Source organism: Ursus maritimus, unplaced genomic scaffold (genome assembly GCF_017311325.1).
Source record: "Ursus maritimus isolate PB19 unplaced genomic scaffold, ASM1731132v1 scaffold_9, whole genome shotgun sequence".
NCBI classification, from domain to species: domain Eukaryota; kingdom Metazoa; phylum Chordata; class Mammalia; order Carnivora; family Ursidae; genus Ursus; species Ursus maritimus.
This window is the reverse complement of record NW_024427107.1, coordinates 6121520-6130574: the sequence shown is the minus strand read 5'-3', so window position 1 is coordinate 6130574 and position 9055 is coordinate 6121520. Positions and strand designations below refer to the sequence as shown.

General features: G+C 35.5%; 1 pseudogene; it reads right to left on the bottom strand.

Annotated features, from left to right (window-relative positions):
- Positions 1-1107: 1107 nt before the first annotated feature.
- Positions 1108-9055, bottom strand: part of LOC103677499 — a 66508-nt pseudogene continuing 58560 nt past the window's right edge.

Here is a 9055-nt window from a genome sequence, read left to right as displayed (position 1 = left end):
AGATGTGCCAGGTCTCTATGTCGCTTTCAAAAATTATTCTTTATTTCTGTACAACTGGAAAATCCATAACATTTACAAATCTCTTGCTTTATTTAAAAATCCTACTTTCTCATTTTGATAGTTTAGTCTCAATACATGTGTTAGAAAGAAATTTGTTCCTTTCTCTTCTAACAAGGAAAAGAAGGTTTTGATTTGATCCCACCCCTGGTTGCTCCCTACAGAGAGTAACAAAAACTCTGCTAATTCCGTCACTTGATGGTTTCTCAGTTGCTCAACTGCATGGTGAAGAGAAGCCCCTGACCATCTCCACCTGAGTGAACAAAGCCATTTCTAAGACTGGGAAATTCAGCTGGCTGCAGACCTACCTTTCAGGCAGAAAGTTGGAAGCAAATATTATTTGACATTGCATTTGAAAAAAGATAACTGATCTATGAAACATTTTGACCAGTCTATGTCTCTATGATCTCCAAGAAATACTTTCAAGTGAAAAAGCAAGGAGTAGATTAGCATGGATAGTATCCGCACAAATGTGTATAAAATTGTGGATCTAGATTTGTGTATGCCCAGAATATTTTCATAAATCAATACACAAAAAACTGAAAACATTGTTTACATCTGAGAAGGGAGCCTGTTTTGCTGATGGTCTGATGTGGAAGAGAGATAAATATTTTGTCATATAAATGTGTGTATAGTGTTTGAGATTTTTACCATATGTGCTACTAAGTTAAAGAAAACAAGTTAATAAAAGGCAAATAAGTTCAATTAGAACTGGTGTATCCTTTAGTTTCATCCATGTTTTTTTCAAGAATGGCAAAACCTTCTTTTTAAGGCAGAATAATATTCTATAGTGTATATATACCACAATTTCTTTATCCATTCATCTCATAATGGATATTTAGGTTGTTTCTAGATCTTGGCTACTGTGAATAATGCTGCACTGAACATGGAAGTGCAGATATCTCTTCAAGGTACTAATTTCATTTCCTTTGGATATATTCCCAGAAGAGGGATTGCTGGATTATATGGTAGTTCCATTTTTAATTTGTTTTTGTTTGTTTTTAGACCATCATAAATTATTAGGTAAGAATTTTACAAACATTGTCTATGTTAGCAGTAAAAGTGGAACCAGACATTATTGCATCTTCTCCAAACTGAAGGAAAAGAACCACCAACAGTGTGATGGAACTGTGGTCCTTTTCAAGACCACAGCTCTTGCAGCCTGCAGATGTCAGCCCTCACATCTCCCTGTGCTTGTGGACTGGTTTGGTGATGCATTCGGGATCAGGATCTCTTTTGATAGTTTTATGGAATGAATCAATGAGGATAACCTCAAAGAATTTGTACATGGAATCTTCACTAACCCAGTAAGAACTCAAGACTCTCAGAGCCCCATAGTGGTGTCCAGGTCTCTCCTTGACAACAGACTGAGGCTTTGAGCAAACTGTAGCTGTTTAGAACCATGATGGACAGGCTTGCCATAGGTTACATCCTTAGGAACTGGGTGTCTGGGGCCACGAAGGCACTCAAGAATCAGATATGTGACATAGCCTTGATTGGCCTTATATCTCCTTCTGTGCATGTTATGACCCCATGGGGCAGGAGCCTGTGGAGTGCAGAGAGTTGGCAGTACTCCAGCAGAGCAGCCTGAGAAGAAAGTGTATTATGCCAATAACTCCACAATTCCTGGATTTACTTATAAGCACCCATCTGGGTTTACTAATTGCTGCTGCCAGAAAAAAGAGACATTTTTAATTTTTTGAGGAATTTCCATACTGTTTTCCATATGACTGTACCAATTTATATTCCCACCAACATGGAACCAGAGTTCCCTTTTCTCCTCATCCTTGCCAACACTTATCTCTTATCTTTTTGATAATAGCCATTCTAACAGGTGTGAGGTAATATCTCATTGTGGTTTTGATTTGCATTTCCCTGATGATTAGTGATGTTGAGCATCTTTTCATGTACCTGTCGGCCCTCTGTATACCCTTTTTGGAAAAATGTCTGATCAGGTCTTTTGATTATTTTTCAATTGTGTTGCTTGCTCTTTTGCTATTGAGTTGAATGAGTTCCTTATACATTTTATATATTAACCCTTTACCAGATATATGATTTGTTAATATTTTCTCCAAATCTGCAGCCTGTCTTTTGAGATTTTCTTTGCTGTCAGGTGCTTTCTAATTGATTTTGTCCCACTTGTTGATTTTTGCTTTTGTTGCCTATGCTTTTGGTATCATATCCAAAAAACTATTGTCACAGCTTATGTCAAGGAGCTTTTTCCCTATGTTTTCTTCCAGGAGTTCAACAGTTTCAAACCTTACATTTAAATCTGATCCATTTTGAGTTGATTTTTGTGTATGGTGTAAGATAAGGTTCTAGTTTCTTTTTATTTTTTTGCATGTGATTATTCAGTTTTCCCAACACAGTTTATTGAAGAGAGTATCCTTTACTCATTAGGCAATTTTGGCACCCTTGTCAAAGATTGGTTACCTGTATGTGCATGGGTTTCTTTCTGGGCTTTCAATTCTCTTCCATTGTTCTATATGTCTATTTTTATGCCAGTACCATACTGTTTTGATTACTACAGGTTTGTAATATCATTTGAAATCAATAAATGTGATGCCTCCAATTTTGTTTTTCTTTCTCAAGAACATTCTCTTCTTTCTCTTTGCTTTGGCTATTCAGGGCCTTTGTGCTTCTATATGAATTAATTTTTTTATTTCTGTGAAATATACCATTGAAATTTTAATAAGGATTGCATTGAATCTGTATATTGCTTTGGTTAGTATGGACATTTTAACAATATTAATTCTTCCAACCAGTAAATGTGGAATGCCTTTCTATTTATTTGCATCTTAGATTTCTTTCATCAATATTTGATAGTTTTCAGAATACAGATTTTTCACCTCTTTGGTTAAATTTATTCCTAAGTATTTTATTCTTTTTGATACTATTGTAAATGAGATTGTTTTCCTAATTTTTTTCTGATAATTCATGAAATGCAACTGATTTTCGTATGTTGATTTTATATCATGAAACTTTACTGAATTCATTGATTCTAACAGTCTTTTTGTGGAGTTTAAGGAGTTCTCTCTATATAGGATTATGCCATCTGTGAACAAAGATCATTTTATTTATTCCTTTTTGACTTGTATGCCTTTTATGTTTCTTTCTTGTCCAATTGCTCTTGCTAGTATTCCAGTACTGTATTGAATAGAAGTGGCAAGAGTGGGCATTTTTGCCTAGTACTGGATCTTAGAGAAAACATTTTCATTAGTTTTCCCCAATAATTATGCTATGTTGGAAATACCCAGGTATTTTCTGAGAAGAGATGGGTAGAATTTATTATTAAAGTTTTATCTTAGTGGGTGCTCAGTTCTGAGCAACTTTGCAACCAGAAAATCTTCAGAACTTAGTCAAAATCAGGAAAATGGGAGTGATTCTTTAATATATCATGAAATTTGCCTCGTTGCCTTCATTGTTTTAAGAGGAAAAAATTGAACTCCTTGCATTATATGCTTCTTAGTAGAGTAATTAAAATAGGATCTTTTCCATTTTTGTTCCCTAAGTCTCATCACAGGGACTGGTTCTCAGTAAATATTTGTTGAACAAATAATGAATGAATAAATTTGCTCATCAACTTTCTACCTTAAATCCTGGGATTTATTACCTAAAAGCAGAGTGAGAAAATGACAGGTCTCAAAATAAATGCGGAGAACAAGGTATAACAGTGGGATGGGACTATTACATCACAATTCAAAACTTCTTCAAGAGAAAGTGTACAATACAAATTTATATAAGGAGTAAGGACCTGAATGCTAGGAACTTGCATACATTATATATATTATGCAGCCCAATCATTTCACCAAAAAAAGACTTCAAACATACATATATACAGATAAAGACATATAGAGAAAGAGATATATTCTTTTTTTGCCCTGAAAGTACAGACTTACTGACCACATTGAGATGGTTGAGACCTGAGGTTATTCCTTAGCTATATTTTTATTTTATTTAAGATTTTGTTATTTATTTATTATTTATTCATTTATTTATTTAAGAAAAAGACAAGCTGGGGGAGAGGCAGAGGGAGAGGGACAAGCAGACTCCCTGATGAATGTGGAGCCTGATGCAGGGCTCGCTTCCAGGACCCTGAGATCATGACCTGAGGCCAGGTCAGATGCTTAAACACCTGGCCACCCAAGTGTCCCCTAAGCTATTTTAACTAAAGAATCTTAATCTGTGAACTTTCCATTTGATGTCGCTTAAATGTATTCAGGTTAAACAAATCAAAACATGTGATGGAATAATTTATTAAAATAAAAGCAATTTTCTGTTGACCTCAATAAACACCATATTAAAACCCTTAGCTATAGGGCTGAAGTTCAATAAAGAAGCACTTAGACTGAATATAAAACATTATAACCAAATATTTGGGGCTTATCTTTGTGTCCAGTAGTCAGCTCCTTAATGAGGTCTTTGTGAAAAGGAACTAACTCAAGGCAGTCTACTTGTTCCTTTTTTCTAGATGCATTCCAACTGAACATTTACCCATTTTCTAGTAATTTATTTCTCAGGTATCATCATGTCCACTAGCAAATCAACTGATGGGACCATAGTATGTTCATTTGGATTTCATCTGTGTACTTATTAACCAATTTATTTTTTTCTGCAACATTATACCCTATTGCTTGAGAATAATTTGAATTAATTATAAAATGGTGTTGGGGTTAATGCAGAGCATGAAATCATCCATAATACCTGGCTTGCTAAAATGTAACACAGAGGCCGCTGAGGGCAGGGAAGGTTTCAGAGAAGAGCATAGGCCTTTAAAATGCTGAGGCCTATGTGACTACTCTGCCATAGGAATGCCACTGGGAGTTGCCTTTCCCAAAGCTTTCTTAGCCCAAACAGCTGCTCTGTGATCTAAGAGATGTATGCATTGTCCCCTAAATCTATGTGTAGCAGCCCTTGTAGAACAAGCTGATCAGCACATTGTATCTTTAGACTTCTATCTTCTGTAAGACCCCCTGCCACACATCACTTGCTTGAGAAAGAGGGTAATAAAGATTTATGATTACCCTGAAGTACAAATAAAGGTGAGAGTAAAGAAGAGCAAAGAGTCTTTGTCTCTGAGTGTTGACCCCCTTGCCTTCTCCTCTCTTTCACAGCAAAGTTTGGAGTAATATTTCATCTGTTGCTACAGGGATTGGTAGCCATTCCTGGAAAAATTGTTTATTGAATATATTAAGGTTAAAGTCTAAAATATTAATAGCTAATGAAGCCAAGAATTATTTCCATATCAGTTAAAGGAAATGTTTAACCTTTAGGACAAAATATAGCAAGTCACTTTTATTATGGTTAAAATGGGAGTGTAATGCATATTGTGATGGAGAGTTTGTCCTTCTTCCAATCAGTGAAACTTCAGTTAGATATCCTTATCTCACATCCATTGCTTTCTCATCACCCTCATCAAACACCAAAACAAAGGTTAAACTTATTAATAGTTTTATTTAAGAGTCTCTGGATGCATTTTTCCCAATGATAAGGCTTTAGTAAACAGATTCAGATTTCAAAATTACTCTCTTTTTCCTGGGAGTTATCAGCTATTTTCATAGGTCTAATAATGGGAAATTTCCTTGGCAACATCTCTGGGAATTTAGGTTAAATTCATTGGTGTCCTTAGAATGCTAATATTATTACACAGGACACAGAACATCACAACCAAATATTTGGGGCTTATCTTTGTGCCCAGTAGTCAGCTCCTTAATGAGGTCTTTTTGAAAATAGAACTTACTCAGAAATGTACTCTTTGCTGAGAAAGAGACTAGTGACTTGTGTCAAAATAACATTTTAATTATCTATCCCCTGTGGGACTTAATTATATATTCTTCTGTTCTCTATGAAATCTATCCTTATTTTTAACACCTAGTTTTAAAAATCTGATACAACCAAGGAATTAATTACTTATTCCAATGATGCTTAAGATATGCTCATGAATTGCCTTTTTCTCCCCCAAACTTAAAAAATAATAAAACAAAAAGGTTTTTGTTTGTTTGTTTGTTTTTTACAAAACTAGAAAATACCTGGAATCCTGAAAAATAATTAAAATGGTGTGGTTCAGAAGTGTGAAAGATGTGACAATAGCATTACTGTATCATAGATTTTGGAACTAGTTGACAAAGTTTACACCCAAGACATGGTATATATGCTAAAGGGAACACCCAAAATCATTTGTTTGTAAAAGTGGGAACAGAATATTCTTTTGAAGTACATATATTACCATTAGAGCATATAAGAATTTGACTAGTCATTTGCAATAAATTTTAAAACAACAATCTGAAAAAAAATCCCCTTTTAAAAATTATCAAAACTACAAGATGCAAAAAGTCAGAAAAGAAATGCCAAAACCACAAAAGAAAATGAAATAAGAGTTGACAGAGCTCAGAAAAATATGGGAAGCAAAAAAATGATCACAGGAATGAGGACAAAATTGACAGTTGTGAACAATGAACACCACAGGAAACAAAGAAGATGGGGAAGATTAGAATGAGCAGGAAAAAAAGCAACTAAATAATTAGAGAAAAAAATAATAGAAAAGCAAGAGAAGCCAAAGAGACTAAAAATATACATAATTGGATCCCCTCACCCCCCAAATAAATCATAAATAATGGAACAGAAAAATTTTGAAAGGTATGATTTAATAAAACAAATTCTTCAAAAAATAAACTAAGACATGAATCCACAAATTTAAAGGAAATACTCTGACATATGTAGAAAAGTTTCTAAACATCATTGCACCCCAATGTTCATAGCAGCATTGTCCACAATAGCCAAATCGTGGAAGGAGCCGAGATGCCCTTCAACAGATGACTGGATTAAGAAGTTGTGGTCCATATATACAATGGAATATTACTCAGCTATCAGAAGGAATGAGTTCTCAACATTTTCTGCAACATGGACGGCACTGGAGGAGATAATGCTAAGTGAAATAAGTCAAGCAAAGAAAGACAATTATCATATGATTTCTCTCATCTATGGAACATAAGAACTAGGAAGATCGGTAGGGGAAGAAAGGGATAAAGAAAGGGGGGGTAATCAGAAGGAGGAATGAAACATGAGAGACTATGGACTCTGAGAAACAAACTGAGGGCTTCAGGGGGGAAGGGGTGGGGGAATGGGATAGACTGGTGATGGGTAGTAAGGAGGGCACGTATTGCATGGTGCACTAGGTGTTATACGCAACTAATGAATCATCAAACTTTACATCAAAACTGGGGATGTACCGTATGGTGACTAACATAATATAATAAAAAAATATTAAAATAAAAAAAAGAAGACAGATAACATTAAATGAATTAAAATATAATTTGTTAATGCTTATAAATTGTGATTCACAAATTTAGATTTAGAAGAATCTAAAGAGTGTTTTCTTCCAAGGGTATTGTCATACTTAGAATTAAACTTTTATGAATGGTACTCAAAAAAGTATCAAATTAATGTCATGTTCATATGATGATACTTTCTTATAAAAGAAAAAATATGTAAGAAACAGAAAAGAGAATTTTAAATTCTGTCATACAAAGAATTCCAACTAAGTGAAATCAGATTGTTGACCTAGCTTCCCCTTTTATGAGTGCTATATGTATGGAAAAAATTGTTAGGTCTTCTCTACAGATTATTGACTATTCTTGATTATGTTGTTCTAGCACATTTTTGTGATAGAGATTACGTAATGGGTAACAACTTTCTTAACTATCTGGACATCCTTTTGTGGTTAAATGTCAGGAGAAACTGGTCACAATGAGATTAAATGGATACATTTATCCTTGACAGAATCACAATGCTCAGACACACTTGGTTCCCCAGGGTGCCCATCCGTGGTGTTTCAGTCTTTGCTGGGAGGCAGTCAGACCTGGTCATTGCCCACAAATGTTCATGCTCAGCAGCTGGCAAATGCCCCAGATGCCTCATAAGAAAGAGATTTTTCTTAACAATCCACCTCTTTCCTTCCCGCTATCTGTGCATATCGGAGCCCTTAGTACTAGCAGTATTCTCTCCATCTGTGGACTCCTCATGTCTCTGTGCCTATGATTTTAGCAGAAACCAGAGTCTGGAATAATGCATTGAGATGAGAAGCATAAAGACAAATGATCAGAGAATGCTGGAATGCAATGTTGTCTTAGGAAAAATCTAGTTTTGGGTGTGAACGTCATTGTTGACTGCGTTTTCCTTACCATCCATTCTCAGGGACCTCTGTCTACTCTGGGGGTTGTACTAGAGGCACCAGAGTTATGATGACTATAAACAAACAAACAAACACTATAGGTCACAGCCCAGATTAACTTTATCTATTTTTATTTCATTTGATCCCATTAAAAGTATTATTCAGCAATTACCAAGTACAAGTTCCCTCTTGGGAACAGTCTCAATTTCAATTGCATTGCTACATTGTTCCCGTAAAACATAAAGAAGTATTAGAATTTCTACTGACTTATCTCCCAAGTTGCCTCTCAGTCCCAAAAGTGGTACAGATGACTTTAATCAAGCCAGGAGCTTCAATATTTGAATTAGAAACTATGGTCATTGTTATCAGATGGGAGCACCAGAAAGTCACAAAGACTGGGAAGACTAAGGCTGCCCTCCCTGGGCTTTCATTTTTCAAAGACTATTTAAGTTTTGTGTGCTTACATTCAGTGGTTAATGATCTATAGAAAACTGTTAATTTGATAATTCTAAATAATAAGAATGCATATACGATCTGTAGTTTTTCTCAGGAAAGGCAAGACAAATCCACACAAAACAACAGTGCCCATTAAATCATAAGGCACGGACTGTGATTTTTTAAAGATACAGACTATAAGTAATGTTTTGTTCAGAGGGATAAAAGATAACATGAGGTTGGGGCGCCTGGGTGGCACAGCGGTTAAGCGTCTGCCTTCGGCTCAGGGCGTGATCCCGGCGTTACGGGATCGAGCCCCACATCAGGCTCCTCCGCTATGAGCCTGCTTCTTCCTCTCCCACTCCCCCTGCTTGTGTTCCCTCTCTCGCTGGC